This window comes from Tenrec ecaudatus, chromosome 5 (genome assembly GCF_050624435.1).
Source record: "Tenrec ecaudatus isolate mTenEca1 chromosome 5, mTenEca1.hap1, whole genome shotgun sequence".
Classification (NCBI taxonomy): Eukaryota; Metazoa; Chordata; class Mammalia; order Afrosoricida; family Tenrecidae; genus Tenrec; species Tenrec ecaudatus.
This window is the reverse complement of record NC_134534.1, coordinates 160,519,364-160,535,006: the sequence shown is the minus strand read 5'-3', so window position 1 is coordinate 160,535,006 and position 15,643 is coordinate 160,519,364. Positions and strand designations below refer to the sequence as shown.

Below are 15,643 nucleotides of genomic sequence, written 5' to 3'. Positions count from 1 at the left end.
TCAGGAACCCTTGATAATTTATAAATTATTATTATTATTTTCCATGTCTTACATTGACTGATGTCTTCCTTCACCCACTTTTCTATTATCCATCCTCTGGGAGGGGGTTATATGTAGATCTTGTGATCCCCCTTTCTTCCCCCACCTTCCCCCTACCATCCTGGCATCGCTACTCTAATTATTGGTCCTGAGAGGGTTTATCTGTTCTGGATTCCCTGTGTTGTGAGCTCTTATCTGTACATTTATACATGCTCTTTCTTTGGTACTCTTATTAGACTTGAAGAACCTCACCAATGCATTAAAATTTTATCATACGGATCTCAGTGACTGTCATTCAATACATAATAACTATGTCTTTATGTATAATTGAGAGCTGAAGGGAAAACACTGTGTTTAAAAGTACTTAGATTTAGATTTTCACACTTGAACATGTAACTTAAAATTGTCAGAATGGAACAGGATACAACTTGCTAAAAATTGGGAAATACGTAAAAAACTCAATGAATATTTGTGTTAGGCTGGGTTAACTAGAGAAACAAATCCACACACACTCATATATGTGTAAGAGAGAACTTCATATCAAGAAGTAATTATGCATCAATTAAACATACCAGCCCAGTCAAGATCTAGTCCCTCAGTTCGATATTAGCTTATAAGCCTATGAATTCCTCTTCAGACTCAGCACATGCAATGATGCCGAATTCAGGAAGATCAGGGCTGGTAAGTGGCAAGTCCTGTGGGTCCGGTGGCAGTGGGAGCGTCTCCAGGGCTCTGGCTGCCATCAGCTTGGCTCCATTTGGCTTGTCAAAAGGAATGTGAAGCAGACAGAGAGCATGCTCAACCTCCAGGGAGGAAGAGAAGAAAACTTCCACAATCCTCACGCGAAGATCATACCCACAAAGAGGCGTCAATTAGGCTGTGACTTGATTGACAGGCTAGACCCCACTCCTAGAACCTATTTTTCAAGTTGTCATGAAATTATGTAACAACCACAATATTCATGGCTAGTGTTAATGAGCAGTAGTGTTCAACAGAGTTCCAAGACTAAGACTGACTAGGGAAAAAAGCCTGAATATCTGTTTTTGAAACTCAGTCAATGAAACTCTCCTGGATCACAATGGGGATGTGAATGATACAGTAAAAGGCAGCATTTTATTCTATTTTGCATGGGGTCACCATTAGGGTGTGTGTGTGTGTGTGTGCGCGCGCACGAGGGATGGTGTGATCAGGGAGGGTGACTCAGCAGCAGCTAATAATATTTTAAGAAGAGCTACACTGGATTAGTTTTCTGTTTTTACTTCCTTGCTTTTTTTGCTGGGTCTGGATCCTGCATTTGGCTCATCAACCTTCGGCTCTTGGGACTTGAGCCAACAGCCTGCCATGTTGTCTGGTGGCCCTGGGAGTAATCAGTGGCCTGCTCTCTGATCCACTGACCCTGGATTCATTTGCTACCACAGCCACAAGCAAAACAGGTTGACTTGACAGCCACCAGCCTGTGGCCTTCCTGATGACCTTACATTCATCAGCCCCTGAAGCTATTCGAATTAGAATCCTCCAGCCTAACATCTGATCCACAGACTTGAAATCTGCTGGACTTGCCTGCTTTTGGCAACTGTGTGAGGCATTTTCTTGATACAAGTTTCTAAATGTACACCTCCAGAAGTGTTGCCAGTCCTGCTTCTCTAGTTAACTGCCTAAGACACCACACATGATGCCCTTTTCCAAGGACTAGTCGTTCCTGATAATATGTGAAAAAGTACATGACATGAAGTTTTTCCATCCATTTCTAAAAAGTATTCAATACAGATTTATTTGTTTCTCTGTCCGTCCATGCAGGAGAGAGAAGCTTTCTATTTCCATAAAGATTCAACATGTCGCAAATCCACAGGGGCAGTACCATTCTGTTCTATATGGTTGCTATGAGTTGGAATCCACTCAATGGCAGTAAGTTTGGAGTTTGGTTCTGTCAATCATGGTACTTTCAATATTCTTCATTAGTACCATAATTCAAATCTATCAGTTTTTCTGAAGTCTTCCTTATTCATGATTGCACCTTCACATGCCTGTGAAGTGATTGAAAGTATCCTGGCATAGGTTAGTGCATCTCAGTCCAAACAGTGTCATCTTTGCCCTTTAATACTGTAAAGACAGATTTTCACGGACTTCTTGTTGCTGGCCCTGGTGAAGAGATCACTTCAGATACGGGTGCTATAGCAACGTAAGGCGAAGCCATCAGACGGTACCCGGCTGTCAGAAAGAGTAGCTTTGGTGGTCTTGAAGTCTTGTCTTAAAACCAGCAATGACCCTGACTGACTCTGATACTGTAACAGACGACCGCAGACTGCACGCTGTCGCAGCTGGAGGAGGAAGAGGACAAGGTGTCTTCCACAGCAGTTTGAAAGGAGGCTTTCATCGAGCAAAAGCCCCTAACACGGTGGGACACTGGGCTAAGCAGATGACTGGGCACAATCTAGCAACAAAGCCAAGCGCCCAGAATGGTGTGAACGTAACAAGGCATGGTGGCTGAAGCCCTGAACATCTCCCAAGAAACCTGCCTGGCGATTCTCGTGGGCCGGTCCTACAAGAGCTCAGTTCAGGTGGCCAGTCCCCAGGGGGGTGTTGACATCCAGGAGGTGACAGCTTCTTCTCCAGAATTTATTTTTAAGGAGGAAATTGACATTTTTTGAAGGGATAACGCACAGGGAAGCTCAGCAGATGGCAGAAAAGCTGGGATTTTAGTGTATCTTTGGGAAATCAGGATGCAGACAAAGTAAAAAGCTGTATACTATCTTCCTGAAAGTTGATGCTGCTCAGGTGGGCGTGAATCTCTTTGGTGAGACCCGAGATGGACAGGTTGTCTATTTTGATGCCCAGATAGAAACTTTGACAACAATGCAGAATTCCGACCGAAGGACATATTTATCATGGACAACAAATCAGCCCATTGAAAATGAAGCTGCCAGATATGACCTTCCAGTGTGTCATCAACTTGTTGAAGCATTTCAGTTGGTACCCAGTCACCTCTTAGAACCCTGATTTTTGTCTTTAGAAGCAAGACAAATAAAGAAGCACTTAGGAAAGAATTGGAGATGAGGCTCTACTTAAGAATTTATCTCAGGATGTATTAAGGGGAAGATCCAATAGCAAATAGGGATGCTGATGGCAACATATGTACAGATGCACTTGACACAATGTATGTGTGTATGGATTGTGATCAGAACTCTACGAGGCCCCAGTGAAATTATTTAAAAAAATAGCAAATAGGGCAATTGGTTGAGTAGGAGCTGGAATAAGGCAATGTTGTCCCCTCCCCCCCCCCCCCCCCCCGGTTTATGGATTAAGCAGAGCCCATATAGAAAGGGAGCAAGTAGCTAAGGCCTGGTCCTGATTCTAAATTCCCTAAAAGTGTATATTTTTGTCTTGTTTCATAGCTTTTGCCATCTGACAACAGATATTTTGCAGAAGAAATTAGAAGTTGGAGGATCTCTTCTTTGTATATCAAGAAAGGGTTAACTGAAGGTACACGTGTCTTACCAGGCAGTGCAGAACCATAAGTAGCTGTCTCGAAGCAGTGGATCTTTTGGTGTGGTCCCTGAAATAGCAGCCTCAGTCTCGGCATCATCTGGGAGCTTATGAAAACAACAACAACAACAACAACAACAACAACAATAACCACCAAGCCAAACTCCTTGCCATCAAGTTGATCCTGACTCATAGCCACAGAGTAGACCGAGTAGAACCACCCCTGTGGATTTCCGAGGCTTCCAATATTTTCAGGAGCAGAAGAAAGTCTCATTGTGACTCCTCGGAGATGGTCAGACATGCAAATTGTAAGCCCCAAAGAGTAGCTCTTGGGACGGGGCCCTTCAGGTCCTAGGACTGCTGGGAACTGACACAGGGTCCCACAGTCTGTGTGGCTTTCCAACAACAACGTGAATTAGAATACAAGGCCCTTATGATCCAGCCATCTCTGTACTGGGTATGTACCCAAAAGAAATCAAGAATACAACACGGACAGACATATGCACACCTATGTTTATCGCAGCAATTTCCACAATAGCAAAATCATGGAAACACCCCAAACCCCCAATTTTTGAGGAATGGATAAGCAACTGTGGTGCATTCATACTGTGGACTAGTATGCATCAATACAAACAATGACCACTGCCTTACACACTGCAAGACATGGACAAAGCTAGATAACGTTATGCTTAACACACTCAGTCAGTCTTACAGAGGTAAGTGTTTAACAACACCGCTCTTATAAGGAAAAGCAAAGTCAAAGAAAGAAACGCAGTTTATACACCAGAGGCGGGGTGGGGCTTGGGATTGCTATACACCAAGAGAGGAGCGGTGGAGGAAGCAGAAGAAGCGTGTGTGTGTGTGTGTGTGTGTGTGTGTGTGTGTGTCAGGGGGTTGGGTTAACAGGACGCGATTGAATTCATTTCTTGATATGTGCGGTATAAATATACATAGAGTATGTTTCTTTAAAAACAACAACAAATCCCTCTAGATTCCTTATCCCTCAAACCTAAACAGTGGGCTGAGTGGTTTAATTTTTTTTTAAAAAAGGAGAAAGAGTGAAATGGAAATGAACTTGGAGTCTTTAGTGACAGAAAGTTCATTGCAAACAAATGAAAACAAAACAAACCAAGCCCAAAGACATGGTTTCTCTGCGTTCTAGAGGCCAGGAGTCTGGATTCAGCTTCCGACAGAGCCATGCTCTCCGTGGCTGCTCCCGGGGAGGCTCCTTCCGTGTGTCTTGCAGCGTCTGCTAGGCCTGGGGCTTTCCTGGTCTGTGGCAGCACAGGTCCGTGTTCGCACGGCTGTCTTCTCTCTGCACTGCTCTTTCTTTCCCTTTTGTAAGGACAGCGGTCATGTTGGATGAGCACCAGTCTACTCCAGTGTAAACACGTTATCCATTTCTATCTGCAAAGATTCTAAACAAGTTCACATTCACAGGTCTGGGTGTTAGGACTTGCGTACTTTTGGGGAGATAAAATTAAGCCCATAACACAAGCCTTCCAGGGATTCTGATGTTTGAGAACCACCGTCTTACAGGCACCAAGCACCTTCGGGTCTCCTCTTACTGGGGCATGCTTTGACCAGCTCTGACATGTACCCTTCCCCTGAGGGAGCCTGTCAGAGTGGGAGTGGCCTCCTAAGCCGAGGGGTGTCCGGGGCAATGTCCGTGTCCTCCAGGAGGGGTGGGGTCAGGACAATGTGAGGCAGTTATTTGGGAAGTGGTAGAGAGGGAAGAGATGATGAATGAAGATAATAAACGCAGCATGGGAGGGAGGGAAACTGAGGTGCTAGGAAGTCCCTCTTCATAGCAGGGACAGGAAAGTCTCGCCCTCTGGCTGTATGCGGCTCTGGAGATCATCAGTACCAGCTAACATCACACACCTCACCAGAGAGGAGCCCTTCCGGCCAGCTGCTCAGGGGCGAGTTAATGAAATGCTTGACCAGGATGGCCTGCTAATGATGTTAAAATTTCCCAGATGGCCTTGGCAGGAGCAAGTTTCACCTGCCCTGCCCTGCGCACACACATGCATACACACACACACACACACACACCACTTTCTCTCACACACTAACACATACATACCCATATCACACACACACCACTCTCACTAACACACACACTTATACCATTCTCACATACTAACACACTCATCACACATACACACATGTATACACACACCAAAATCTCACATACACACTCATATCACACATTAACACACACTCATATACACACATACACACACTTATACACACACCACTCTTTCTCTCCCCCCCACACACACCACTCTGTGTTACACAGTAACACATACACACTCATATCACACACATACACACACATACACACATACTGCTCACACACACATAGACATGCATACACACACTCACCACTTTCTCTCCCACACACATGCACCACTCTAACAGAGTAACACATACACACTCATATCACACATACACACTAATACAGGCCAAGCAAAAAATAAAAAATAGGAAGAATCAAGTGTTCTCCATAAGCGTGAGGGAGCTTGTGGGAAGACTTCCTGGGAGAACACTCTGACAGCACCCATCTGCATGTCAGTTGGGTAAAGGTGGGGTAGTACATGGATGGGGGGGTGGGCGGCAGGAGCAGGCAGCAGGAGTCCAAGGGTGGGTCTGGCTCTCATCTTGAGCTGGAGCAGGCAACAGATGGCAGCTTTCTTCTAGGGTTTGGGGTTGGCTGGGCAGGCAGTCGCATAAGCAGGAAGCTGAAGATTTCCATGTCCAGGGAGAGCAGATGATGCCCTTGAACAATGGGCCAGGTGAGTGAGTGAAACCAAGGTAGTTATGTGGGGGTGGAGGATGGGGTCTAGGGCTGGCCACCTGTGAGGACAGGGGCACTTTGGGAGGGAAAGCTCATTTTGACTTTTGGAAAGCTCTTTTCTGTTTACTTGACTGATCACTTCAAAAACCCAGCTGAGCTTTCACGCAAGGAGTATGATTGGCCCTGTCTCTGCTGGTCCCACCTGCGCAGCTCCCCAGATGCAATGTTTTGACCTTCTCTGTTCTAATGCCTCCAAGCCTCTCAGCATCCAACCTCACGAAGCCAAGCTCACACCCCACTGCCCACCACCCAAATACCCATGGCCCCAACATTGCCCTTGATTAAGCCCTACCAAGTCTCCTACACCCTCCTTGTCATCAGTTTTGGATCACTTGTTCCATTTCCCCTGGGTGTGTTAACATCCACTTTTCCCCTGCCTCCCCCTCTCCCATTGGTTCCATTGTTTTCTCCTCCAGATTGTTTTTCTCACTGAGGTAGTTAGTTTATTGTGCCAACCTGGCTGATAAACACATGTGGGGTTAATTGAAGGGCGGAGGGATAAATGGCTCGGTGAGCCTAGCCTTTTGAGTTCTCAGGTCTCTTGCTTTGTGATGGTCGGATGAGGGTGCAGCTGCCTTAGCCAGTTCCCTGCTTCAACAGGGCCTATTACCTGCAGGACATCACCAAGGAGAAGCCACACAGACCTACCCCGATGCAGCCCTGGGTGCTGGAGCAGCCGTGTGGAGATCCCTGCCAGCACTGAGGTACTTATAAGCTCACTGACTCCGCTTTCTTCCTGCAGCCAGAATCACTGTGTGTGTTTTGTGAGATGGAGGAGTACTTTGTGGATTGATGTCGGACATATGGCTAATGTTGAACTTGTGCTTGGGCAGTGCTTGGGCAGCACTGTTTTGGGTTGTTTTCTTGATGCGCACTTACCTTTATATAAAACTCTCTCATACATATGATTTTCTGTGGATTTGTTTCTCTCATGTACCCAGACTAACACATACATCTTCTAAAAGAAGAGATTCCCCAAATAACTAAACCCCAAACAAAACTCACTGCCATGAAGTGGATGCTGACTCACAGTGACCCTGAAAGGACAGGGCAGAACTGCCCCTGTGAGTTTCTGAGACGGTTAACAATATACGGGAGCAGAGAGCCACGTCTTCCCCCTCGTGGTTTTGAACTGCTGGCCTTGTGGATTGCTGCTCAAAGCGGAACCACTATGCCACCAGGGCGCTCCCTCTAAGAATTAAAAGGTTGATGTGCACTTAACCTTTATATAAAACTTTCTCTCATACATGAGTTTCTACGGATTTCTCTAAAGTACCCAGACTAACACACCCACCCATCTTATCTAGGTAGACCTGCAGATATAATAATATGCACACAAAAAAGACAGAGCAAAACAAAGCAACAAAAGAAAACAAACAATAACCACCACCACCACTACCAAAAAAAATGACAAAAGAAACACCTGTAAGTAGTTCAAGGTCTATTTGTTGACCTTTAGGGGTGTTTTCCTGTGGAATCTAATGGGTTGCCACACCTGGCTGAAAAGTATTTTTGCTATTTCCTGGGGACTTCATTGCTTGGATTGCCTTGCTGTTTTATTGCATACCCTTAGTGTTTTGCCTCAGTGTGGTGGGCTCAGATCAGGTGTATTTCCCGTATGTGTCTCCAGTGTAAGGCTATGGGTCAGTGAGGGATGTCGTGTCTGGTAGTGGGACTGGCCATATTGTCCTCTCTGTGCATTGGCTACTTTGAGCAGGGACATAGTCCTCAAGGTTTGGTGGTCCAGGATGAGCTCTACTCTCTCTTCCTCTTTCTTCATCTGCTCCCGTGTACTCTGATCAGACACATCCCCCTCCCTGAGCTGCAGCTTCAGTGCTGTTTTCTGAAGTCAATTCTTCTGGGGAGTGGGGACCTGTCCACAGAGTTGGGATTGGGGTCAACCCCTCAGACTTCTCTATTGGTTCCCTGCTTTATGCCGGCATGTTGCATTCACATCTTGGAGCACTGGGCTGAAGTCTGGTCCCTCTTTTCCTGTGGAGATATAAACAATACCCTCCCCTTGGATGGGCTAGTGCCCTGTTCCCCTGCTAACCATGCCTTTTCTTCTTCTCCGCCCCCCTCCTTTTTAGTTGGCTACCATATGTATCCCTTGGTTTTTTGGTCTGGCTCCTGCCATACTACCTGGACCTCACCTCAGGAATGTTTGTATATAGTAGCTTATCTCTATGCCCCATTTGTATGTTTTTTAAAAGCTTACCTCAGCAGACTCACGTTGTACTTGTCCTTTTGTGCTTGACTTGCTCCATGTAACTTAATTTCCTCCGGTTCTTCCTATGTGACAGTGTGCTTCATGCGTTCATCACTGCTTTTTAGGGATGTGTAGTACTCCATAGTATGTACCACAGTTCTTTAATCCATTCGTTTGTTGCTGGAAATTTAGGTTGTTTTCAACTCCTTGCAGTTGTAAAATGTTCCACAGTGAACATTGTAAAGCAGATGTCTGCCCGTGAATTGTTTCTTGCCTCTTCTGGGCACATGCCCAGTAGGGAGAGAGCTGGATCATAAGGTAGTTCAATTTCCATCTGTTTTAGATATCACCAAATCATTTTCCACAGTGGTTGTACATATCTACAGGTCCACCAGCAATGGATGAGAGTTCCTATCTCAATACAGCCCCTCCAACACTTGTTGCTTTCTGAATTTTTGAATTGGGCTATCTTTGAGTGTGTTAGGTAGTATCTCATTGTTGTTTTAATTTGCATTTCTCTTATGGCTAATGATATTATTTTGTCATATCTTACACTGTCCAATGCCTCGCTTCATCCACTTTTCTGTTGTCTTCCCCGCAGGGAGGAGGTTATATGTAGATTCTTGTAATTGGTTTCCCCTTTCTACCCCACCTTTCCTCCACCCTCCTGGTATTGCCACTCTCACCACTGGTCCTGGAGGGATCATCTGTCCTGGATTACCTGTGTTCCCTGTTCCTATCTGAACCAATGCACATTTTCTGGTCTAGCCAGATTTGTAAGTTGGAATTGGGATCATGATAGTGTGTGTGTGGGGGTGGGGGTGAGGAGCATTAAAGAACTAGAAGAAAGTTGTATGTTTCATCATTGCTACACTGCACCCTGACTGGCTCATATCCTCTGTAAGGGGATATCCAGTTGCCTCTACATGGGCTTTGGGTCCCCAATCTGTACTCCCCCTCATTCACGATGATATGATTTTTTTGTTTTTAATGCCTGATACCTGATCCCTTTGATAACTCATGATCACATGGGCTGGTGTGCTTCTTCCATGAGGGCTCTGTTGCTTCTCAGCTAGATGGCCACTTATTTATCTTCAAGCCTTTAAAACCCCAGATGCTATATCCTTTGATATTTGGGCACCATCAGCTTTCTACACCCCATTTGGTTATGCATTTGCTTTTTCTTTAGCCATCATGTCTGTAAAGTGAACATCATGGAATGCTAGTTTAATAGAACAAAGTATTCTTGCTTTGAGGGAGGACTTGAGTTGAGGCCCAATGTTCATCTGCTAACTTAATACTAAACCTATAAATATATGCACATAGATCTTCCCCCCCATCATTATATAGAAATATATTTACATATATACCTGCCTCTATTTAGACTTCTCTAAATGCCCCTTGCCTCCTAGTTCTTTCCTCTATTTTCTTTTACTTTCCTCTTGTCCCACTCTCATGCTCAGCCTTCATTCGGTTACATTGCCCTTTATCAAACCCCACCAGGCCTCTTACAACCTCCTTGCCACCTATTTGGATCACTTGTTGTTCCCTTGTGCCTGAGTTTGTTAACACTACTTCCTTTCCCCCACCTCCCCCTCTCCCATGTCCCCCCAGAACCATTGGTCCCGTTGTTTTCTCCTCAAGATTGTTTATCCCATCTATCTTATCTAGATAGACCTACAGAGAAAATAATATTCACAAGAACAAAACAAAACAACAAAAGAAAACAAAACAACAAAAACCAATATTAAAAAAACCCCCAGAAAAACCTGTAAATAGTTCAATGTCTGTTTGCTGACTTTTAGGAGTATTTTCTGGTTGAGTGTGATGGGGCCACGCCCAGGCCCCAAACTCTATTTTTCGTATTCTGTGGGGACTTCTTTGCTCTGCTACCCTTGCTGTTCTGTTGTACTCTGTTAGTGTTTTGCCTCGGTGTGGTGGGGTCAGATCGGCAGAATTCCCAAACTGTTGTCCCCTGTAGAGCTATGGGTCAGTGAGGGATGTCATATGGTCCTGTCTGCCTTGGCTGCTCTGAGTGGGATATTGTCTTCAAGGCTTGGTTGGTCAGGATGTGCTCCTCTCTCTCTTCCTCCCCTTCATTTGCTCTGGTGTGCTATGAGCAGATATATCCCTTTTCCTGAGCTGTAGCATCAGTGCTGTTCTCTGAAGTAAATTCTTCTGTGGGGAGGGGAGGCTGTCCAGATAGCTTGGATTGGGGCTGGTTCCTCAGGTCTGAGCGTTTTCTTATTTGGGAACATTTATTTGTGATTGCTTGTTTTTCCCTAGTTGTTCTTATGATTTTCCCCTTTTCCTCAAAGTTGGATAGTTTAACTATTATATGCCTTGGTGACTTCTTGGGATTCAGTGTAGCTGGTGTTCTTTCAGCTTCCTGAATGATTGCCTGGTTTTCATTCATTAAGCTGGGGACATTCTCCTCCAAGAATTCTCTATTTTTGTAGATGACTTCTTTGTTGTGTATTCCTCTGGTAATCCAATTATTCTGCTGTTCCTCTTCATAATTTCAGGCATAGCTCTTAGGTTTTCTATAGCTTCTCTATGATCTTATTAGATTTTTGTTTGCATTTGTTAAAGTCTGCTTGGCTGTCACTGGTGAAGTTCTCTGCCTCCTGTCGGTTGGCCAAATCCATGAGTCTGCTACTGGTTTATGTTATCTCTTCCCCAAGCTCGTGTGTTTCCCTTTAGTCTATAGTCTTTATTGCCTCTATCATTTCACCCTTTTTTCTGTATTGTTTCCCTCATATCTTATATGACTCCAAGCAGCATTCTGAAATTTTCTTTCTGTGGCAGATCAAGGTCTATTTCTTGTATGCACGCTATTAGGTTCAGGACATCTTCTGCCATTCCCATTGAGGTTGTTGGGGCTGATTGCTGTTTGCGTGGCATTGTTTTAGAGGAGCTAGGTGCCATTTTCCAGGGAGTCAAAGAGAACTCTTTCGCTGGGAGAGTCATAGGAATGCTTCTTCAAACTGCCTGTATCTAATTGCACTATGTAATTGCACTACCGCTTTATCCTCCCGTGGCTTCACTCTTTCCCTAGTCAACCTGTATTTTGTTATTTGGAGGGTAAGTTGGATGGTCCTCTCAGGGGACGTAGGTTGGTTGGTTTTGACCACCCAACTGTATTGGGTGATCTCACAGAAAGCCATGACGGTGTGGCTCACAGCACATTGTAGGGCCACAGAGGGTATGTGGGGATGCCTGCTGCAATGGGAGTGCAACAGAAAGCTGGTGGGTTGCCCGCTTTGTTGTAGAGCACAGTGAATGCTTGGTGGAATTACCCTGGGCAGGTAGCTCGCTGCAGAGGTTGGGCAGAGGTTCCCAGAGCAGCATGGAGCATTGGCAAGTGTTGACCAAGCTGTCTTGGGCTGTGTGAGGTTCTACGGTAGGCGGGAGAAAGTTCCCTCAGTAACTTGGGACCACAGAGGACGGGTAGGAGCTCCCCCAACCACACAGGCAGGATTTCCCCTGAAGAAGGTGTGCAGAATTTCCCTAGCCAGGTGTTTAGCCCTGAAGAGGGTGGGAGGTATTTCCCCCGGAAGAAGTTGGGCAGGATATCCCCTGGTTGAGGATGGGTGGGCTTTTCCCTGCAGGGATTACCCTGCAAAGGGTGGGGATTTTCCCAGTTGGGTGGAGGGCAAGTGTAAGTGCCCTAGGTTAAGGGGAGTGGTCTAGAGGTCAGCAGTGGCATGTCAGAGAAAAGGGAAGAGAAAAAGAAGGGAAAAAACGCCCCAACACTAAGTCCACTGACTGTGGGGGATCAGAGAGAAGAGAGGGAGAAGAAAGTAGCAATATAGCTGAGCCCTGATCCCTGACTGTGTGATTGGAGGGGTTTAAACCCTGCCTCAAGGTGGCAGCAAGCTGTGGCTGTGTTGAGATAAAGCCCCTGCCCGGCTCCAAATGATCCTGGCTTTGACTGAGACAGTGGTGGGGCTAAGGTCAAACCCTAGCCAGCCTCCACTGAGGTAAGCCAAATGCCCCAACTTCTCAAAACTTAGTGGATCTGTGCCTACGTATCTTTATGATGCTCCTCCGGTGACCTGGCTGTATGGATTTTCCCTCTTATTAACTCTGCTGCGCTGATTTCTGTGGAGTCCCTCTGGTATGTGTTTCTCAGTCATCATCTTCCTGGAAGTCTCCCTTTCTCTGATCATTAGGTTGAGGGTCCACACATTTGGGGAGCTACAGTGACTGCTATGAGAGATGCTGGCAAGGAAGGGGTTCAAGCAAGAAGAGTCCTCCAGAAAGGACTCACCAGTTGGCAAGAATTACAAAATAGCACCTGGGCTGGATCTTTAGAATTCTGTGGAGCAATTTGATCAACCACCATTTGGAGCAAATAGACAAGGTTGCATCATTGTGATGGGGTGGCAACAGGAAGGGCAAGTGTCTGAGAGCTGGTTTCACTGTGTGTAAGCGTTCCAGCAGTTCATCCTCCAGGCTCACAGAGCACAGAACTCAGGGAGCTGCCAGCTTGGACAGACTTGGGACTCTAGCGTCCTGGCTTATGTCTTTTCTTCTTTTAAAACTTTTGTATTGACATGTAGCAGATACACAGAAAAGTACACATGTCATGATTGCATAACTCAGTGAATTTCACCCCCAGCATCCTAAAGGCCCCACCTACCCACCACACCTCTATTGTGACATTAACAGCATCAATTATTTTTGCCTTTGTTTGCTCTTATTAATGGAATCATACAGAATACAGTCCTTGGTATGTGACTTATTTTTTGCTCAACATTATGTTTGTGGAATTTATTCATATCTGTTGCATACTTGTCACTATTTGATATTCTTGCTGTAACTCCAGTGACCTCAAATACATCTGTTTTACCATTATAAGCATTGATTCATTTCCTATTGCTGCAAGAAAACATTGCTATAAAATGCAGTGTTTTAGAACCATACAAATGCATTATCTCAAAACATTGGTAGCTCAGAAGTCTGCTGACTCACAGGCTGAGGGGGTGGGGGTTCACGGATGTACTTTGTCAACTTAGTTCTTTAACAATTTGAAGCCTATGTTAGGTCAAAAGTTAAAATGAAGTACATTCTAGTTACTGGTGGCGGTGTATCCAGAATTGGAAGAGGAAACTTTGCCATTGGTGTGGGGATAATACTGAAGTCCTGTGCTTTCATGGGTCCTGTACACTAACATTGATGCAGGAACATTTTCTCCTTTTGAGCACAAGGACACATTTTCCTGGGATCATGGTGGGGAGATAGACCTGGACTTGGGTAACTATGAATGGTTCCCGGACATCCACCTCACTAAGGACAATAAATTGACAACAGGAAAGGTCTACCAGCACCCATTAACTCGGAACATAAAGCAGATGATGTGGGGAAAAGCATGCCAGTCATCCTTCAACTCACAGATGTAGTCCAGGTGTGGGTAATGAGACAGATGTCAACAACTGCAGATGAAAATGGCCTACAACTCCAAATGTGTGTTACTGTGTGAGCTTGGTGGAACAGTGGGAGATGGAGAAAGCAGGGACGCTTTCTAGCAATTCGAATCAAAGTCAAAAGAGAGACCTTTTGGCAATATTCATGGCGGTTCAGTCCTTCAGCCATTTTCAACAGGGAATAGATCAAACCCATCAGAATAGTGTTCCAGAACATAGAGGGCTCAGGTTTCCCCCAGATCTGGTTGTGTGTAAGTGGTCAAATCCTCTGGACACGTGAGTGAAGGAGAAAATATCCATGCTCTCCCATGTGAAGCCTGAACAAGTCACCTGTGTCCGTGATGTTGTGCCCCTTTACCAGGTCTTCTTGCCATTACAGGAGCTAGGAGTTGTAGATGACTTTGTCTGAAGACGCAATTACTCTCTTGAGATGCAGCCATGAAAAATGCTGATGAAGTGGAAAGAGATGGCTGACAGATATGATTGCTTGCTCAAGACCCCTTCCATTGCCCTCATGGGCAAATACACAAAGTTCTTTGACTCGTATGCTCCTGTCCTTAAGGCTATGGAGTACTTGGCCCTGGCTATCAACTACAAATTGGAGATCAAGTACATAGATTCCAAAGACCGGGAGCTGAACACCTTACAGGCAAAGCCCATCTGCTACCAGGAGACCTGGTAGAAGCTCTGCAGTATGCATGGGGTGCTGACTCCAGGAGGGTTTGCTGTTCAAGGAATGGCAGGAAAGATCCAAGCCCCATCAATCAGGCTGGAAACAGAAATAACTTTTTTTTTGCGGGGGTGGGGGGGGTGAGGAGGGAGGTTAGGAACACAATTAGTAGTGGTTAAACTCTCATGCAATGTTCTAGGATGGCAAAATGCCAATCCTACAGAGCTGACCATCCACCTTGTGGCCACAGACATGATAGAACTGTCCCGGGCATATAGGCAGAACCTTTTCCAGACCCAGAACTCAGCCATGAGAAAGCTCTGTGGTGGTCTGGAGCACCTGGAGGAGAGATACCACCACGGGTTTGAGGTAAATCCAGTCTTGAAAAAGTGTCTGGAAGAACAAGGCTTAAAGGTTGTTGGCAAAGATGTTGAAGGGGAGTGGATAGAAACTGTGGAGCTGGAAGATCACTCTTTTATTTAAAAAAAATCATTTTATTGGGGGCGCATACAACTCTTGTAACAATCCATACATACATCCATTGTGTCAAGCACATTTGTACATTTGTTGCCATCATCATTCTCAAAATATTTGCTTTCTACTTGAGCCCTTGGTATCAGTTCTTCATTTTCCCCCTCCCTTTCCACACCCCTCCCTCACGAACCCTTGATAATTTATAAATTATTTTGTCATGTCTTATACTGCCTGAGGTCTCCCTTCACCCACTTTTCTGTTATCCATCCCCCAGGGAGGGGATTATATGTAGATCCTTGTAATTGGTTCCCCCTTTCTAAGCCAACTTCCTTCCACCCTCCCGGTACCATCACTCTCACCACTGGTCCTGAGGGGTTCTTCTGTCCTGGATTCCTTGTGTTTCCAGCTCTTATTTGTACCAGTGTACATCCTCTGGTCTAGCTGGATTTGTAAGGTTGAATTGGAATCAGGATAGTGAG

At 45.4% G+C, this 15,643-nt stretch overlaps 1 pseudogene; it reads left to right on the top strand.

The window, feature by feature from the left end:
• The first annotated feature begins 13,653 nt into the window (after positions 1-13,653).
• LOC142449302 (CTP synthase 1 pseudogene) lies at positions 13,654-15,173 on the top strand (annotated as a pseudogene).
• The last annotated feature ends 470 nt before the right edge of the window (positions 15,174-15,643 follow it).